The sequence below is a fragment of the Rhinatrema bivittatum genome, chromosome 9 (assembly GCF_901001135.1).
Source record: "Rhinatrema bivittatum chromosome 9, aRhiBiv1.1, whole genome shotgun sequence".
NCBI lineage: Eukaryota > Metazoa > Chordata > Amphibia > Gymnophiona > Rhinatrematidae > Rhinatrema > Rhinatrema bivittatum.
Genome location: NC_042623.1, coordinates 88,403,280 through 88,423,785, shown reverse-complemented (window position 1 = coordinate 88,423,785; position 20,506 = coordinate 88,403,280). Strand labels below are relative to the sequence as shown.

Below are 20,506 nucleotides of genomic sequence, written 5' to 3'. Positions count from 1 at the left end.
TGATTTGTATGTGGAAAAATGCAATTTTTGTTTTAGCATTCACCACTATTTAGCAACAGCAGTGAATTCACATTTCAGTCACAAGTTTGAAAGATCTCAGATTAAAGAGAAAGGTTCTTGGAATTAGCACTATACTAATTTTTTTGAACTGGAATTTCCTTCTTTCTCCTACATTAACCAGACCCAGCACTGGCATTCTGGTACCATGAGCCTTCATTCGCAACCACTCTGGGAATTTTTTCCCCTGTTTTAATGGGCCCACCCTCCCACTGTTCTTAGTCTGTTATGACAAAAGGATCCTGAGGTCAAGGACTTTATATCCAGGCACCTTCCAGCTACCAGACATTATGCTTAATGAAGACTATGACTCCCCTCCCTATGGCTGCAATCAATGACCCCCACAGCATCTCTAATCCCAGCAGACTCAGGGAGCAGATGACCCAACTTGGATTGAAGCATGAAACTTCCACTGAGTCACTGGTCATCTCACACTGTGTGAAAGTTTAACACTATTCATGATACTTATGAAGGTGGGAAGGGGAGCAATCCAAAAGGAAATTTCTAAACCAATCCTTAAGCAGAGCACAAGCATTTCTATGCCTGTCCCTTTTCTTACATTTATTTCTACTAGAGATAAAAATTATAATGATCAATATTATAAGGGACAAAATTTTAAAAAAAACAGCAGGAGAATAAGATTACATTTTCAACAGGTACCAAATTTCAAACATACATACAGAATTTTCAGACCACACAAATTTAAGATGCATTTTCAAATACATCTTTGGATCTATCTGCAGGTATTGGCACCAAAGTCTATCCTTCCTTTGGAAATTCCTCGATTCCAGCAAACAGTGTAACTCCATGATCCTTGTGCTTCAACCACTATAACAGCAATAGCTTTCACGAAGGAATTGGGATAACCTGACATTAGTTTGGAACGGTCAGATAATTTGGACACCTGCTTCAATAATTTTTGTGGCTGTGTGGATCATCAGAAAACTTACTAATAACACATGGAGAGAGACAAGGTTCCTTGTCTTGTAGGAATCAAAGTATGATGACAAGGCCTGAAATAGCCTACCAATTGAGATGGTGGAGGCCAGTACTTTAACAGATTCTGGACATGGTTGGGATTGATATGGTAAACAGTGGAAGGAAAAGGGTTGAAAGTTCAGGTAAAAAAAAATTAAACTGGACAATAGCACTATGAACAAAACAAATAGTTTAATGAGTGCACACAGCAATAGTGTACAGAGTTTAAATTAAAAAAAACTAAACACGTAATCATACAAAGCCCCGATACCGCCGTGTTTCGCATCAGGCTGCATCAGGGGATCAATTCCAAAGGTTCTTAGAAAGGATAGAACTACAGCTCAAGGTGCGGCGAAATCAAAGTTGTCAGACAATGAAACTTCAAACCAAGGAATCCCGAACTGACAGAGAAGGGCAACCAAAGTGATAAAGGAGATGGAACAGCTCCCCTATGAGAAAAGACTAAAGAGGTTAGGACTTTTCAGCTTGGAGAAGAGATGGCTGAGGGGGGACATGATAGAGGTGTTTAAAATCATGAGAGGTCTAGAGGGGGTAAATGTGAATCTGTTATGTACTCGTTCGGATAAGAACATAAGAAAATGCCATACTGGGTCAGACCAAGGGTCCATCAAGCCCAGCATCCTGTTTCCAACAGTGGCCAATCCAGGCCATAAGAACCTGGCAAGTACCCAAAAACTAAGTCTATTCCATGTTACCATTGCTAATGGCAGTGGCTATTATCTAAGTGAACTTAATAGCAGGTAATGGACTTCTCCAAGAACTCATCCAATCCTTTTTTTAAACACAGCTATACTAACTAGAGATGTGAATCGGAACCGGTATCTGTTCGTATTCCGGTTCACATCGTGAAATTTTTATCTTGCAGTCCGACCGGGGGTTTTTTTTTGTTTTGTTTTTTTAAATCGGCTGCGCCCAAGCCGATAACCAAAAAATACAGCAGACTCTTTAAAATGAGTTTGTTAGTATCCCTCCACCCTCCGGACCCCCCCCCCCAAAATGTTTAAATACCTGGTGGTTCAGCGGGGGTCCCGGGAACATTCTCCCGCGCTCGGGCCGTCGGCTGCCAGTAAACAAAATGGCGCCGATGGCCCTTAGCATGTGACAGGGTATCCGTGCCATTGGCCGGTCCCTGTCACATGGTAGGAGCAATGGACGGCTGGCACCATCTTTAAAAATGGTGCAGGCCATCCAGTGCACCTACCATGTGACAGGGGCCGACCAATGGCACCAATAGCCCCTGTCACATGGTAAGAGCAAAGGGCCATCGGCGCCATTTTGATTAGTGGCAGCAGACAGCCCGAGGACGGGAGAATGCTCCCGGGACCCCCGCTGAACCACCAGGTATTTAAAAAAAAATTTTTTGGGGGGGGGATACTAAACTAATTTTAAAGGGTCAAGTTGTGTCCTTTCTTCCCGCCCCCCCCCCCCCCCATAACGATAAGAGAACCCACTACATTAATCGTGGGGTTTCCTATCGCTATCGGGGACCACCAGATATCTGACGATATTTTCAATCATCAGATAAACGATTCACATCCCTAATACTAACTGCACTAACCACATCCTCTGGCAACAAATTCCAGAGTTTAATTGTGCGTTGAGTAAAAAAGAACTTTCTCCGATTAGTTTTAAATGTGCCCCATGCTAACTTCATGGAGTGCCCCCTAGTCTTTCTACTATCCAAAAGAGTAAATAACCGATTCACATCTACCCGTTCTAGCAGTCTCTTCTCCAAGCTGAAAAGTCCTAACCTCTTTAGTCTTTCCTCATAGGGGAGCTGTTCCATTCCCCTTATCATTTTGGTAGCCCTTCTCTGTACCTTCTCCATCGCAATTATATCTTTTTTGAGATGCGGCGACCAGAATTGTACACAGTATTCAAGGTGCAGTCTCACCATGGAGAATTCAGAGGCATTATGACATTTTCCGTTTTATTCACCATTCCCTTTCTAATAATTCCCAACATTCTGTTTGCTTTTTTGACTGCCGCAGCACACTGAACCAACGATTTCAATGTGTTATCCACTATGACACCTAGATCTCTTTCTTGGGTTGTAGCACCTAATATGGAACCCAACATTGTGTAATTAAAGCATGGATTATTTTTCCCTATATGCTTCACCTTCCACTTATCCACATTAAATTTCATCTGCCATTTGGATGCCCAATTTTCCAGTCTCACAAGGTCTTCTTGCAATTTATCACAATCTGCTTGTGATTTAACTACTCTGAACAATTTTGTGTCATCTGCAAATTTGATTCTCTCACTCGTCGTATTTCTTTCCAGATCATTTATAAATATATTGAAAAGTAAGGGTCCCAAATCAGATCCCTGAGGCACTCCACTGTCCACTCCCTTCCACTGAGAAAATTGTCCATTTAATCCTACTCTCTGTTTCCTGTCTTTTAGCCAGTTGCAATCCACGAAAGGACATCGCCACCTATCCCATGACTTTTTACTTTTCCTAGAAGCCTCTCATGAGGAACTTTGTCAAACGCCTTCTGAAAATCCAAGTATACTACGCCTTCTGAAAATCCAAGTATACTACATCTACCGGTTCACCTTTATCCACATGTTTATTAACTCCTTCAAAAAAGTGAAGCAGATTTGTGAGGCAAGACTTGCCCTGGGTAAAGCCATGCTGACTTTGTTCCATTAAACCATGTCTTTCCATATGTTCTGTGATTTTGATGTTTAGAACACTTTCCACTATTTTTCCTGGCACTGAAGTCAGGCTAACCGGTCTGTAGTTTCCCGGATCGCCCCTGGAGTCCTTTTTAAATATTGGGGTTACATTTGCTATCCTCCAGTCTTCAGGAAATCACGCAGGGCCCATTGTAATTTCCACTATCTTCTCCCTGACCTCTTTAATAACTGCACATGAATAAAGGATATGTCCTAAGGTCCCTCTTGCCCCAAAATTTCCATAACATAAACCTTCTCCTGTCTTTTAACCAGTTTGCAATCTACGAAAGGCCATCGCCACTTATCCCATGACTTTTTACTTTTCCTAGAAGCCTCTCATGAGGAACTTTGTCAAACGCCTTCTGAAAATCTAAGTATACTACGCCTTCTGAAAATCCAAGTATACTACATCTACCGGTTCACCTTTATCCACATGTTTATTAACTCCTTCAAAAAAGTGAAGCAGATTTGTGAGGATAATAGAAAGTCTAGGGGGCACTCCATGAAGTTTTCACTCAACGCACAATTAAACTCTGGAATTTGCTGCTAGAGGATATGGTTAGTGCAGTTAATGTAGCTGTGTTTAAAAAAAGGAAAGTGTTCCTGGCCTTTACAAGCACATAGAATGTGCCTTCAGCTGGTCTGGGTGCCAGCAGTGTGAGTCAGAGCTCTCCATCCAGACCCTGCCCCTATGTGCAATGTCAGGTTAGTTGCAATATGCTGGGGATGAAAACCAGGACCCATTGGGAGGGGGGTCAAACAGTGGTATAGAACCTCTGTTCCCACGTGAAGCAGGAGGATTGAAGTGAGAATATTTGAAAGACGGGATTCTAAGCTTTGGGGTTTTGTTTGGGTTTTTTTTTTGGGGGGGGGGGGGGGGTTATAGCCAGTTCCCCACGGAGTGACTCCATTGGGTCTGTCTTTTGTTTCAAAGGGGTTCTGGAGACGTTGGGTGGAGAAGAATTCCAGGGAGGAGGTGCCCAGGAGCCCAGAAGATAGAGAGAGTTTTGAAGAACTTGGTGGACCAGGATACTGGGAGGTGCAAGGGGAAGGGCATCTGCTTGGAAAAGTTCAGAGTCTGATTTGGCTAAAATCAGCCTGAGACTCACAGGAGAGTGAGAGCACGGGGTACATATACCCCCACAGGAAGTGCAGCAATTCAGTAATCTTCCTTGCAAAAGCTTTATGGATATATGTGTGACTGATCGATCGATTAAATGAACAGGATTACCCTGACCGATTGATAGCAGCTGGAGACCGCCAGTGTTCTCAACTGGAAGGCGTCGACACCCGGCAGGGTGGATGCCCTATATATGAAAACATGGCTTACCGTGAGTTGGTGAATCCCCATGTATACCGGCAGCCGGGCGGGATGCTGAGTCTATCTGCATACACTAAGGAAAACGAGATTATCATGTAAGTAATCTCTACATTTCCTAGCGTGTAGCAGATGGACTCAAAACAAGTGGGATGTACAAAAGCTACTCCCGGACTGGGTGGGAGGCTGCCCGAGGTCCGTTTAGGATTGCCCTCGCAAATGCTGTATCCTCCCTGGCCTGGACATCCAGACGGTAGAATCTGGAGAAGGTATGGAGGGAGGACCACTTTGCCGCTTTACATATCTCTGCCGGCGACAGCATCCTAGTTTCTGCCCAGGAGGCCGCCTGCGCTCTGGTAGAGTGAGCCTTGACCCGTAGAGGTGGTGGTTTTCCCGCTTCTACGTAGGCCGCCTTGATAACTTCTTTGATCCAGCGGGCGATGGTTGCCCGTGAGGCCGCTTCCCCTTGCTTCTTCCTGCTGTGAAGGACGAATAGGTGGTCCGTCTTTCGTACTGCTTCTGACATTTCCAGGTATCTGGACAGCAGCCTGCCGATGTCGAGATGGCGCAGTATTAGACTTTCTTCAGACTTCTTCAAACCTTCCGTGGTTGGCAAGGATATGGTTTGGTTGAGGTGGAAGTGTGAGACTACTTTGGGTAAGAAGGAAGGAACCGTGCGAAGATGGATAGCCTCTGGAGTGATTCTGAGAAACAGATCACGGCAGGACAGCGCTTGTAGCTCTGAGATGCGGCGTGCTGAGCATACGGCCAGCAGGAACACCATCTTCAAGGTTAACAAACGGAGGGACAGGCCTCGAAGGGGTCTGAAGGCGGGTCCCGCTAGAAATTCCAAAACTAGGTTGAGGTTCCACAGGGGCACTGGCCACTTCAGTGGCGGGCGAATGTGTTTGACTCCTTTCAGGAAACGTGAAACGTCTGGGTGAAACGTCTGGGTGTGTGGCAATGCTGCTGCCTTCACTCCTGGGACCATAGCAGGATAGCGCTGCCACCTGAACCTTGATGGAATTGAGGGACAGACCCTTCTGGAGTCCATCTTGCAGGAAATCCAAAATGACAAGGATTTTAGCGGCATGTGGATTGGTGCTGTGAGTGTCGCACCAGGCTTCAAATACTCTCCAGATCCTTATATATGTTAGTGATGTGGAGAACTTGCGTGCTCGGAGGAGTGTATCTATTACCGGCCCCAAGTATCCCCTTTTCTTCAGTCTAGCCCTCTCAATGGCGAAACCGTAAGAGAGAATTGAGCTGGATCCTCATGGAGGATGGGACCTTGCCGCAGCAGGTCCCTGTGCAGAGGCAGGGGTAGTGGATTCCCTGCCAGCAGTCTTCTCATGTCTGCGTACCAGGGTCTTCTTGGCCAGTCCGGGGCCACTAGAAGAACTAGGCCTCTGTGCCGCTGAATCTTGTGTATAATGGCGCCCAGCAGGGGCCATGGAAGAAAAGCATATAGCAGGATCCCCTGAGGCCATGGCTGTACTAGAGCATCGATCCCGTGGGAGAGAGGATCTCGTCTGCGACTGAAGTATCTGGGTACTTGAGCGTTGGACCTGTCCGCTAGTAGGTCCATGCCCGGAGTCCCCCACTGATCTACAATCATCTGAAAGGCTGTGGGCGACAGCTGCCATTCCCCCGGGTTTAGGCTTTCTCTGCTGAGGAAGTCTGCCGTGGTGTTGTCCTTCCCGGCGATGTGGTCGGCGGAGATGTCCTGGAGATTCGCCTCCGCCCAACCCATCAGGGGGGTTATTTCTAAGGATACCTGTCGGCTTCTGGTTCCGCCCTGTCGGTTGATGTATGCCACCGTGGTGGCATTGTCCGACATCACTCTGATCGCCCGGTTTCGAAGTCTGTGGGCAAATCGCAGGCAGGCTAGCCTGACTGCCCGTGCCTCTAGTCGGTTGATGTTCCACCCCGACTCTTCTTTGTTCCACCGCCCTTGGGCGGTTAGTTCTTCGCAGTGTGCTCCCCATCCGTTCAGGCTGGCATCTGTAGTGAGTAGGGTCCAGGTTGGGGAGGACATTTTTGACCCCCGGCTCGTGTGGCCGGGCTGCAACCACCACCGTAGCTGATTCTGCACTCTGGCTGGTAGAGGTAGGTGTATGGAGTAGTTCTGTGATCGTGGGCTCCACCGAGATAGGAGGGCGCGTTGTAATGGTCTCATATGAGCCCGCGCCCGTGGTACCACCTCCAGAGTGGATGCCATGAGGCCGAGGACCTGTAGGTAATCCCAAGCTGTGGGCTGGGTGGCGCTCAGCAGGGCCTGCAGACGATTCTGGAGTTTTGATCTCCTCTTGGAGGTCAGGCTGACCTTGTCTTCCTGGGTGTCGAATCGGACTCCTAGGTATTCCAGCGACTGGGAAGGCTGTAGGGAACTCGTTTGTGTTGACTACCCATCCTAGGCTTTCCAGAAGAGATATAACTCTGTTGGTTGCCTAGTGGCTCTCCTCCGGTGATTTTGCCCTGATCAGCCAATCGTCCAGGTAGGGATGGACGAGAATTCCTTCCTTCCTGAGTGACGCCGCCACTACTACTATGACCTTGGTAAAGATCCGCGGCGCGGTGGCTAACCCGAAGGGTAAAGCTCGGAACTGGAAGTGTTGGCCCAGGACTTTGAAGCGTAAGTAGCGCTGGTGATCCCGATGGATTGGGATATGCAAGTAGGCTTCGGACAGGTCCAGGGATGTGAGAAACTCCCCTGGCTGTATTGCACTTTTGACTGACCGCAGAGTTTCCATGCGAAAGCTGGGGACCCGTAGGTGTCTGTTGACTGACTTGAGGTCCAGGACGGGCCTGAAAGTGCCCTCTTTCTTGGGTACTATGAAATAAATGGAATAATGCCCAGAATTTATCTCCCATGCAGGCACTGGGATTATGGCTTTTAGGGACAGGAGCCTCCGCAAGGTAACTTCCAGTGCCGCCCTCTTGAGGGGTGGACAAGGAGATTCCACAAACTTTTCCGGCGGGAGCCGAAGAAAGTCCAGGTAGTACCCTTCTCGGATGATGGCGAGGACCCACTGGTCCGAGGTGAACTCGACCCACCAGCGGTAGAAGAGGGTTAGCCTGCCCCCTATGGCGTCTACCCTCAGATGGGTCGGCTGATTCTCATTGTGGGGTGCAGCCGGGACCCGAACCCGAGCCGGTTCTCCTCTTGTTGTGCTTAGGCCGAAAGGACTGGTTCCTGGCCTGAGAACGAGGTGCTTGGTAGCGAGCCCTGTAAGGGTTGAAGCGCTGAGAGTTTCTACCACTGGATGGCCTAGGAAAAGAACGCTGGCTCCTCCTTGACCTGTCTTCTGATAGACGGGGTAATGGAGAGGCGCCCCATCTATTAGCCAGTTTCTCGAGATCGCTGCCGAACAGGAGGGATCCCTTAAAGGGCATTCTTGTGAGGCGTGTCTTGGAGGAAGAGTCGGCCGCCCAATTACGTAACCAGAGCTGTCTCCTGGCTGCCACTGAGGATGACACTCCCTTGGCTGCCATACGGGCTAGGTCGGAGGCTGCTTCAGTGAGGAACGAGAGAGCTGATTCCATTTCTTCTCCCGGGGTGTTGTTCCTAGCTTGCGATAAACAGGAACGCGTCACCACGGTGCAGCAGGTCGCAATTCGTAGGGACATGGCTGCCACCTCAAAGGCTTGTTTCAGAATGGCGTCCATGCGCCGGTCATGTGCATCCTTGAGGGCCGCTCCCCCCTCCACCGGAATGGCGGTGCGCTTCACAATTGCGCTAGCTATGGCGTCTACCTTGGGGCACGCCAGCAGCTCCTTGGTCGCCGGGTCCAGGGGGTACATGCCAGACAAGGCCCGACCCCTTTGAATGAGGCCTCCGGCGCATTCCATTCCAGATCGATTAGCTGCTGTGCTGCTTGTAGGAGGGGAAAATGGTGAGCCGTTTGGCGCAGGCCCTCTAGCAGGGGGTTCATTCTAGGTTCCCCTGGGGAGTCCTGGCCTGGGATAGCCAGTTCTGACAGGCATTGAGAGACCAGGCCTGGGAGATCCTCTTTCCGAAAGAAGCGTCTCATGGTCCGATATGGTTCTATCCCCAAGGGAAGTTCTCCCTCCTCGGGGGGGCTCATCATCTTCCTCAGAGCAATCTGAATCCCCATAAGTGGGGCTTCCGGGTGGCGAGTGGCTGTGCCTAGGTCTTGAGGGTCCAGGGGCCGGGTCATCCGGTACGTATGGACCCATTCGGGGATCAGACTGCATTTTGACAAAGGCGTGAATCCCCTTGAATAATTCCACCCAGGAGAGCGAAGCAGGATCTGGCCTTAGGGTCACCATGTCTCTCGGGTTCCCTGGCTGCTCACCGCGGCCTGCTAAGTCCGGGGTGTTCCCTGAGGAACTGGCAAGTACGCTGGGCTGGGACCGGTCCTGGCCTGGAACTTCCAGGGCCTCCTCACATTGGGCACATAGGGAGTCTGCATCCTTGCTCAGTGTGGCTCTGAGGTTGCATGCTGAGCAGAGGCTTAGAGCTCTTATGCCTGATTCTGGAGGTGCCGGCTCTGCGGACACATGGGCTCTCTTACGCTCCATCTTGTCTGTTATCTCCTCCCAGCTGGAGTATGCGCCTTGTAATATGCGCGAAAGCTGTGCGTCTACTAATATGCGCTTATCCACGTGCGCCTGTCCACTTGCGCCAATCAACGTACGCCTAGGAGCGTGCGCTTATCAACGGGCGCCTATGGATGTGCGCCTATCAGCGTGCGCTTATCAATGGGCGCCAATGGACGGGCGCCTATCAGCGTGCCTTAGCAACGGGAGCCTATCAGCGTGCCTTAGCAGCGTGCGCCTATCAGCGTGCGCTTAGCAACGTGTTGCAACGTGCCCCTATCAACATGAATCAAGGTGACTTCAATGTACGCCTTTATCGAATACGCGCCCAAGTATTTTCGGGCGCCTAACATATACGCCCGTCGCCTATGCGCACAGTCTGGCCTGAGCGCTAGAGCGAGGCGACAAACCAGGGCAGATGGCGTCGGCGAGCAGGCAGGCAAAATGGCGACCTCCTTGGCGGGCTGCCACGTAGGCAGACCCCGCTAATCCTTGCTTCCTCGGAGACCAGCAAGTAAAGATATACGCCTTACCTTGTCTTCGGCGCTTCCCGGCTGCGACCCGGGCAGTCTCCGGCTGCGGGGGGAGAGGGTGATTACAGTCACCGCCGTGCTCGAGGAAGTGCACCCGCTGCCTCTAGGCTGCGCCCGAACGCATCTCGCTTGGGGGCCAAGTCCTCACCGGGACCGAGGCTGCCTCTGTGCCGCGCCCAAGCCCTTCTCACTCGGGGGCTAGGTCCCTGCCGCGAGTCGGCCACCGGACCGAGGCTCTTACCTCCAAGGGACCATGGAAATCACCTCGGGATACTCAACTGGGGGAGGGACCGAATGGTATCACCGCAGGAGTGCAGGGCTCGTCTTCAGGTAGGCTTCTTCTATGAATTTAGTCATTAGAATTTGGAAAAATGCTCAGCGAGCGTGAGGTAGCTCCTAACTGCTTTGGAGACGGAAATTACTGAATTGCTGCACTTCCTGTGGGGATATATGTATCCCGTGCTGACGTCAGATCAGTCTCCAACTGCTAGCACGAGCACACTATACCCACTTGTTTTGAGTTCATCTGCTACACGCTAGGAAAGGTAAATTTTTCCAATGGAGAAAGGTGAATAGTGGAGTGCCTCAGGGATCTGTTCTGGGAGCATTGCTTTTTAATATGTTTATAAATGATCTGGAAATGGGAACAAGTGAGGTGATATGATAGAGGTGTTTAAAATCATGAGAGGTCTAGAACGGGTAGATGTGAATCGGTTATTTACTCTTTCAGATAATAGAAAGACTAGGGGGCCCTCCATGAAGTTAGCGTGTGGCACATTTAAAACTAATCGGAGAAAGTTCTTTTTCACTCAACGCACAATTAAACTCTGGAATTTGTTGCCAGAGTACTGGGCTTGATGGACCCTTGGTCTGACCCAGTATGGCATGTTCTTATGTTCTTAAGGTTTGGAGGAGGATCACATGATGTTGTTGCAGCTGAACAGACGTGTCTAGCTCAAGCACTAGGCACCATCCTCCCAAATCCACAGATATTTTAGCATTCCAATCTCAAATAGAACAAACAGGTCCAAAGGAGACACTACATGTCTATCGACCAATTTATGCTGAAAGCCACGAATAATATGCCCTTGAGAAGGGGTAAAAAGGAGAAAGAGAAACTGCAGAGAAAACCGATAAGATGGCAGCAGCCCCAGGTCGCAACCCCTCTTCCCCTAAGCCGACTGACTCACATTCGGAGCTGACCACCCAGGTGACAAACGCAGTCATTAGTGCACTAGATGCCAGATTCAACGACCTATCCGCTCAATTTCAGGATCTTAGAAGTAAAATCGCGGAGATATACCCACGCATGGACCACGCGGAAGGCCGCATTTCAAGCCTGGAGGATGAGAACCTTTCACTCACCAGGAAATTAGAGGCCATGGAATAAGCGGCGGCAGACCAGGCAGAGAAAATGGACAACCTGGAGAATAGGGCATGAAGAAACAACATCCGAATCACAGGACTGCGGGAGTCTATTGAAGACAAGAATTTAGAAAGCTTTTTAGAAAAATGGATCCCCGAAGCCTTAACCCTTCCCGAACTGGACAGTCAGTTAAAAATCAAAAGAGCCCATAGGCTGGGGGGGAAAAAAAAAAAAAAAAAAGAAGGGGACAAAAGACCAAGAATTATTATAGCAAAAATCCTAAATTGGTCACCTAAGCAACGGCTTATGCAGGCATTTTGGTCGCAAAGCAAGCTAGCTTACCAGTCTAATGCCTTTCATCTATATCAAGACTTCTCCGCTCACCTAACGCAAAGGAGAAAGCCACTCAGCCCAACATGCTCTGAACTATATTGGAAGAATTTCAGGTTCCAACTTCAGTACCCTATGATGTTAAGGGTATGGCATAAGGGAAAAGAACATTTTTTCCCAGAAGCTGAAAAAGCTAAAACCTTTGTGTCAGACAAACAGAGAGTAAAATCGGCAAAATTCTTCTTGAAAACAGGGGATACATTTTTACAAAATATAGCAGGGAACAGTAGTTTCCTTTTCTTTTTTTTGTTTATGTCACTTGTTTCAATCTTTTAAATTGTTAATGGATTTTATAAACTTATGTTTACTTGGCCTTTAGGTTCAATTAATAAAGTTGTTAATATAAGCTTGAACATGCGCAGTACCCGAGGATCGGTGGTTACCACTGAAAACAACCCGGAAGTGAAAGATCGAGACCTGCTTACACGGACTTGCTTGAACTCTCCAGCAAAGTGGAATTAAATGTAAGCGCAATGTGCTCCAGTCTATAGATATCTGAACAAACTTGTCCGAGGCAAGTTGATGACTTTCGTTTGAATAGCCAGTAATTCTCAGGCCTCTGTAAAACACCTATGCTATCCTGCGGATCTCATTGGGAATACCTGATGCAGGGAAAGCATGCGAACTGACCGAGCATGCTACCTTCCTAACTGAGGAATATTACAGAACAACCCATAGAGCTTTCTCTCGTTATTGACACCATAACTCACAGAGACCAGCATCTAGAAACTTAATTCATATAATCCAGTGCGGAAAGACATTTGCGGTACAGAAAGGGAGAGGCATCCGGATCAGCAACATCTGAACACGAAAGGAGCTACCATCATTTGACCTGCTCTGTATAAGTTTAGAACCGTGAGACAAACAGTACTAAATTTAAAGCCTCAGATAAGTACAAACAAATCCATACCATAATGTACTTGCTTGTTTGTAAATCAGGATGTCCCTTTTTTATGTTCTATTGTAAACTGTTCAGTATGTCATGCTAATATGGGGGATGGGACAAACTGTGTAGGCATATGTAAAGACACGAGTTCCACAGAGAAGACGACACTCCAGAAGAAAGTCAGAGGCAGTACCAATAAGTGCCATGATCAAGGCTTGAGGAGATCTTTATTTAAAATTACAATATAGTTGTATTGTTACTCATATAACAGCACACAAGGGGGGGAATGCTGCCGAAGCACATCATAAGCGTGCCCTCAAAGCCACCTCCGATTTTATGTAGAAATCATGAATAAGGTTCTAAGGGTATAAACGAGAAACTGGGAAGGGAAGGGTGGTAAAGGGGAAAAGAGCTCTCATAGGCATGGGGATGGGAAACCTCTAGATGCAGAGAAGAGGAGAAGGGAAATGTTCCAAAAATTAAATACCTTTCATTAGTACTCTATAAAACAGGATTGTGGAAAAGCCACAGTGCCCAGGATTCTAGGCTGGTGGGCTCCGGGATCTTTTACATCTGTCACCATATCTGAAACCATATATCCATTGGGTCTTTTAGTAACCTAATATGAGATTGGTTAGTTTGAATGTGAATGGTCTGGGTAACCCTAAAAGTGGGCAAAGGTTATTCAAGCCTTAAGAAGAGCCAAGGCCAACATCGCATGCCTACAAGAGACACACCTCACAACTAAAGAAAGCAAAAAGCTCCAAAGAGACTGGGTTGGAACAGTGTTCTATTCCCCCGCAAAAGGGAAAAAAGCCGGGGTAGCAATTCTCTTTAATAAAAAGAAATTTCCAAGTTACTGCAGAGGTAACAGATTCTGATGGCAGATATCATAAGGAAACTAAATGGCCAAGAAATTAAACTTTGTAATTTGTATGGGTCAAATACACGTAACCCTGAGTTCTTCTATAAGATAATGAACCTTCTCACTCTCAATAGACTAGGGTGATTTTTATAGCTGGAGATTTTAACACGACGCTAGACCCCGACATGAACAAATCAAACACACTAATGAAGAGATCATTAGCTTCTAGAAACACATGGTTAGCAAAAATTTGTAAAAATCTACAGACACTGGATCTCTGGCGTACTTTGCATCCTGATGAAAGGGATTATACACACATCTTCAAAGATCATAACACGTTGTCTTGCATAGACTATATGTAGGGAGCGCAGCAGACCTTTGCCTTCAGAGATGCCACTATTGGACCCACAAGTGTATTGGATCATGCAATTATCCAGGAAGATATAAATATAGGAGAACGATTACCACAGGACCGATGGTGGAAATTTCCATCTTGCATGAAAAATGACTTGGAATTTCAAACATTCCTCCAAAATAAATGAAATCTTTTCAAAGAATCCAACATACAACACAAGGAAAGCCCAAGTCTTTTCTGGGAACCAAGTAAAGTTGTTTTATGCGGGGAAATAATATCCTACCTCAGACAGAAAAATGCCTCAATGCTCGGATTTTACAACTGGAAGATGACTTAGCAAAATCGAAACAGGTAATGATCAACAACCCTTCCCCAGTACACTCAAACAACTATCACACGACTCTTAGTTCACTACAAGCCCACCTACAACAAAGAACTATGAAAAGTTTCCAATATGCAGAAGATATGTTTTTCCAATAAAGAAATAGAACTGGAAAACTGTTAACTAACTTAAGAACAAGGCGCAGTAAAACGTTATGTTGAGAAGCTAAAAACACCCCAGGGTACATGGGCTGTGAGAGAGAAAGACATTAGGGAAGTATTTTGCGCATTCTATGAGAAGTTGTATACCGATGACAGGCAGGGAGGCACATTAGAGGAGAGTGAGTTCTTTCATAAACTCCGATTGCCCACCCTTACTGCCCAACAACTATCCATTTTAAATTCGCCCATTACAACGGAGGAGCTATTACAATTTTATTTTATTTATTTAGATTTATATTCCACTTTTCACACTTTTTCAGCGCTTCAAAGTGGATTACATTCAGGTACTGCAGGTATTTCCCTATCCCCAGAGGACTTACAATCTAAGTTTGTACAAGCTATCAAAGCAAGTAAAGTGGGGAAATCACCAGGGCCAGACAACTTCTCCTATGACTACTACAAATATTAAAATAACAAATCTTGAATCCCATGTGCCAATTTTTTAAAGAAAGATTAGTTAAAGGGACATTTCCAAAAGATTTCAATAAAACATTTATTTATTTAAGGTTTTTTTTCTATACCGACATATATAACAGTGTTACCTAAGCCCAGCAAGGACTTCTCTCAACCTGCATCCTACAGACCAATATCTTTATTAAACTGTGATCTTAAATTGCTAGCAAATATCATAGCAGCCCATATGAGTGATTTACTGCCTTTCCTTATATCTAATAAGGAAGTTGGATTCGTGAAAGGATGCTCTACAGGTAATCATATCTCCAAATTAACGACAGCTATGGCATACAACAAATCACACAAAATGGCATCAATGGCTGTAAGTTTTGATTCCGAAAAAGCCTTTAATCGCGTATCTTGGCCATACCTCTTTTCAATTCTTAGTAGATTTGGCCTGAAGGGTGACATGGTAACATATCTTTCTCCTCTACCATAACCAGACTTCTCATTTACTGATTAATGGTCACACAACTAAAGCCTTTACACCACAGAGAGGAGTAAGGCAAGGTTGCCCTCTCTCTCCCTTGCTATATATCCTTTCGATAGACCCCCTTTTGAGGATTATTGCGAAGGACAGGGACATAAAAGGTCATGAGGTAGGGAACACATCTTTCAAAATAGCGGCATTTGCTTACGATATTCAAATATTTCTTACTAATCCTCATAATACTTTTGGCAGGGAATTACATCACCAAACATTCGGGCTTTTTTCAGGGCTTAAAATAAATAGGGCTAAATCTGAGGCTATGATAGTATATGGGAATTTACACCAAAATTGGGGGTCCCAGTTCCCCTTACGCTGGACAAATACCAATCTTACATACCTTGGAGTTGCTATACCTCCTGATATTGATAAATATATCAATATTACATTCAACCTATGCTGAAAAAGTTACAAACCTGTTTGCAGCAATGGGCCCACCTACCGATTTCCCTATTGGGCAGAATTCACCTATTCAAAATGAACTTCCTAGGTGCCTTTATTTAATGCAAATGCTCCTGATCTGGTTACATAAAAAGGACCTCAGGTAATCAATGGTACTCTAAGGTGATACATTTGGAAGGGGAAGAAGGCGTGGTTAGCATTGCGACATCTGTGTGAACCTATGTCCAATGGGGGACTGACATGTCCGGACTTTCAGAAGTATAATTTAGTCTGCATATTGAGACACTTAAAAGACTGTTTCTCAGAGACATCTTACTTCTCCCCAACAACACATCTAAACGCCTGGTTAGCAGGGTATTTGTTGCCAGCACTTGTACAAGTTCCCCTCTCTAAGGTGCCATTCCCATGCTGAAATTTCTTAATTCTGGCCTCAGGGCATCAGGCATGGACACAACTCTGCAAGTTATACACAATATCCTCTACAGTTACTCCATTAATAACTATTTGTGGAAACCCCAGTTCCAACCCGGGCTAGAAATCAAAGTCTTTCAAAATTGGATGGAAAAAGGATTGGTTCATATTGACCAAATCTTAAATCCCACTCTTAATACGACATACAGCTTCCCAGAATTACAACAGATATTTGATTTACCTAACTCTGACTCCATTGCATACTTGCATCTTAGACATTATGTAATATCAGCAGGCCTAACTTCCCACATGAATATACGAAACGACCAGAATTGCTGCTCTTAGCTTTACGCTCAGTCAAAGTATCATGTTCAAAATTTGCAAAACTCTTAACCCCCCAACTTCACATCGAGATCTTTCCAGAACTGGTGAGGAAGTGGGCGAGTTACCCTGTGTTACAGTTATCGAGAAAAAGACATAAAACATTATCTAAAACAGATTCTGAAGGTCTCACAACATTCTAATACAAGAGAAATGCTTCTTAAGTTCATATGGCAATTTTACTATTCCAAAACCAAGGCATGTCAAATGAGGATCTGTACCTCCCCTCTATGACAAAAATGTATAACCGCTAACAGTGATTATCTTCACTGCTTCTGGTCATGCCTTAAGGTTAAGTCCTTCTGGCTCAAAATACAAACTCTGTGCTCAACACTATATGGTCAGGGTATACCAGATGATCCAAGGATTTGGCTTTTTGGTTTATACTCTAATATACCAGTGAAACTCAGTACTACTCAAAAGCTTTTTCTAGACAAAGCCTCTTTAATGGCCAAATATCATTTTACAAGTATGGTTTTCCACAGAGGCTCCAGTGTTCCAATACTGGAATAACAAGATGGTCAAACTTGCCATTTTTGAATACATGTCCAATGTGAAATACTCAGGCCCTAGGAAAAGAACTGAAACCAAAAACATATGGGACCGATTTATAGAGCATCAGCCTCAAGAGATCAGAGACCAATTCCTAGCGTTGAGACCAGAAAAAAGGGGACAGAACCACTCAACTTTTAGCCTTTAACTTTTGCTTAGTTTACTAAGTAAATGATTAAAGGATTAAACTGAAGCAATCTATGGAAGGAAGGAACATTTCAGCCAAGATTAACATAAATGTGGAGATTACTTACCTGATAATCTCGTTTTCCTTAGTGTAGACAGATGGACTCAGAACAAGTGGGTATAGTGTGCTCGTGCTAGCAGTTGGAGACTGATCTGACGTCAGCACGGGTACATATACCCCCACAGGAAGTGAAGCAACTCAGTAATCTTCCTTGCAAAAGCTGTTATGGATATATGTGTACTGACGATCAAGAAAAATAGTGAAAACAGGATTCCCCTGACCGATTGATAGTAGCTGAAGACCGCCAGCATTCCCAACCAGAAGGCGTCGACACCTGGCAGAGTGGACGCACTCATGTAAGAAGCGATAAGGCTTACCTTGAATCGGTGAACCCAAGGACTACAGGCAGCTGGGCGGGATGCTGAGTCCATCTGTCTACACTAAGGAAAACGAGATTATCAGGTAAGTAATCTCCACATTTCCTGTCGTGTAGCCAGATGGACTCAGAACAAGTGGGATGTACAAAAGCTTTACTCCCGGACTGGGCGGGAGGCTGCCTGAGGACCGTGTAAGACCGCCCTCGCAAATGCTGTATCCTCCCTGGCCTGGACATCCAGACGGTAAAACCTGGAGAAGGTATGAAGGGAGGACCATGTCGCCGCTTTACATATTTCTGCAAGCGACAGCATCCTAGATTCCGCCCAAGATGCTGCTTGGGCTCTGGTAGAATGGGCCTTGATTTGTAGAGGCGGTGACTTCCCGGTCTCTACGTAGGCCGCTCTGATGACTTCTTTAATCCAGCGGGCGATGGTGGGCCGAGAGGCCGCTTCACCTTGTTTCTTCCCACTGTGAAGGACGAACAGATGGTCAGTCTTTCGTACTGTTTCTGTCATTTCCAGATATCTGGGCAGCAATCTGCCAATGTCGAGATGGCGTAGCAAACGCCCTTGTTCTGATTTCTTCAGGCCTGCCGTAGTTGGCAAAGATATGGTCTGGTTGAGGTGAAATTGTGAGACTACCTTAGGCAAGAAGGATGGGACCGTGTGAAGATGGATAGCCTCAGGAGTGATTCTGAGAAAAGGATCACGGCAAGACAGTGCTTGTAGCTCTGAGACGCGGCGTGCCGAACATACAGCCAGCAAGAACACCATCTTCAAAGTGAGAGAACGGAGAGACAGGCGCCGAAGGGGTCTGAAGGTGGATCCCGCGAGGAAATCCAAAACTATGTTGAGGTTCCACAAAGGCACTGGCCACTTCAGTGGCGGACAAATGTGCTTAACTCCTTTCAGGAAGCGAGAAACATCTGGATGCGTGGCAATGGTCTTGCCATCCCTCCTGGGACCATAGCAAGACAGTGCAGCCACCTGAACCTTGATGGAGCTGAGGGAGAGACCCTTCTGAAGTCCATCCTGCAGGAAATCCAAAACAATAGGGATTGTGGTCGCATGCGGATTGGTGCCGTGAGTGTAGCACCAGTCTTCAAATACTCTCCATATCCTGACATAGGTGAGGGATGTGGAAAACTTGCGAGCTTGGAGGAGTGTATCTATCACCGGCTCCGAGTAACCTCTTTTCTTCAGTCTAGCCCTCTCAATGGCCAGACCGTAAGAGAGAATTGAGCCGGATCCTCGTGAAGGATGGGACCTTGATGTAGCAGGTCCCTGAGCGGAGGCAGGGGAAGGGGCTCCCCTGCCATTAGTCTTCTCATGTCCGCGTACCAGGGTCTTCTTGGCCAGTCTGGTGCCACTAGAAGAACTAGGCCCCAGTACTTCCGGATCTTGTGGATAAGGGTGCCCAGCAGGGGCCACGGAGGAAAGGCGTATAGCAGGGCCCCTGGAGGCCACGGCTGAACCAGGGCGTCGATCCCTTGAGAGAACGGATCTCGCTTGCGGCTGAAGTATCTGGGTACTTGAGCATTGGACCTGTCCGCTAATAAGTCCATGTCCGGAATCCCCCAGTGATCCACAATCATCTGGAAGGCTGTGGGCGACAGCTGCCACTCCCCCGGATTTAGGCTTTCTCTGCTGAGGAAGTCTGCCGTGGTGTTGTCCCTTCCAGCAATGTGGACGGCGGAGATGTCCCGAAGATTCGCCTCTGCCCAAGCCATCAGCGGGGCTCTCTCGAAGGACACCTGTTGGCTTCTGGATCCGCGCTGTCGGTTGATGTATGCCACCGTGGTGGCGTTGTCCGACATCACTCTGACTGCTCTGTTCCTCAGTCTGTGAGCAAATCGCAGGCAGGCTAACCGGACTGCCCGTGCCTCTAGTAAGTTGATGTTCCACCCTGACTCTTCCCTGCTCCACCGTCCTTGGGCGGTGAGTTCTTCGCAGTGTGCTCCCCATCCGCTCAGGCTGGCATCTGTGGTGAGCAGAGTCCACGTGGGGGAGGACATCTTTGACCCCCTGCTCGTGTGGTTGGACTGCAACCACCACCGTAGCTGAGTCCGCACTCTGGCCGGTAGAGGTAGATGCATGGAGTAATGCCGGAAGCGGAGGCTCCACCGAGAGAGCAGGGAGCGTTGTAGAGGTCTCATATGGGCCCTTGCCCAGGGTACCACTTCCAGGGTGGATGCCATGAGACCGAGAACCTGCAGGTAATCTCAGGCTGTGGGCCGACTGGCTCCCATCAAAGACCGAAGACGCGTCTGAAGTTTTAATCTTCTCTTGGTGGTGAGACTGACTGTGTCTGCCTGGGTGTCGAACTGGACTCCCAGATATTCCAGAGATTGCGAAGGCTGTAGGCAACTCTTGTTTAGGTTGACTACCCATCCCAGGCTTTCCAGGAGGGCGATCACTCTGTTGGTCGCCCAATGGCTCTCCTCTCACGATTTCGCCCTGATCAGCCAATCGTCTAGGTAGGGATGGACAAGGATTCCTTCCCGTCTGAGCACCGCTGCTACCACTACGATCACCTTGGTGAAGGTCCGCAGCGACGTGGCCAGCCCGAAGGGCAATGCCCAGAACTGGAAGTGGCGTCCCAGCACCTTGAAGCGTAGGTAGCGCTGATGATCCTGGTGAATCGGGATATGCAGGTAGGCTTCTGATAAATCCAAGGCCGTGAGGAATTCTCCTGG

The 20,506-nt window shown here is 47.2% G+C and overlaps 1 protein-coding gene across 3 annotated transcripts in view; it reads right to left on the bottom strand.

Moving 5' to 3' along the window:
* ASZ1 (ankyrin repeat, SAM and basic leucine zipper domain containing 1) overlaps window positions 1-20,506 on the bottom strand; it is a 434,600-nt gene that overhangs the window by 277,882 nt on the left and 136,212 nt on the right. The gene's annotated exons all lie outside the window — the stretch shown is intronic.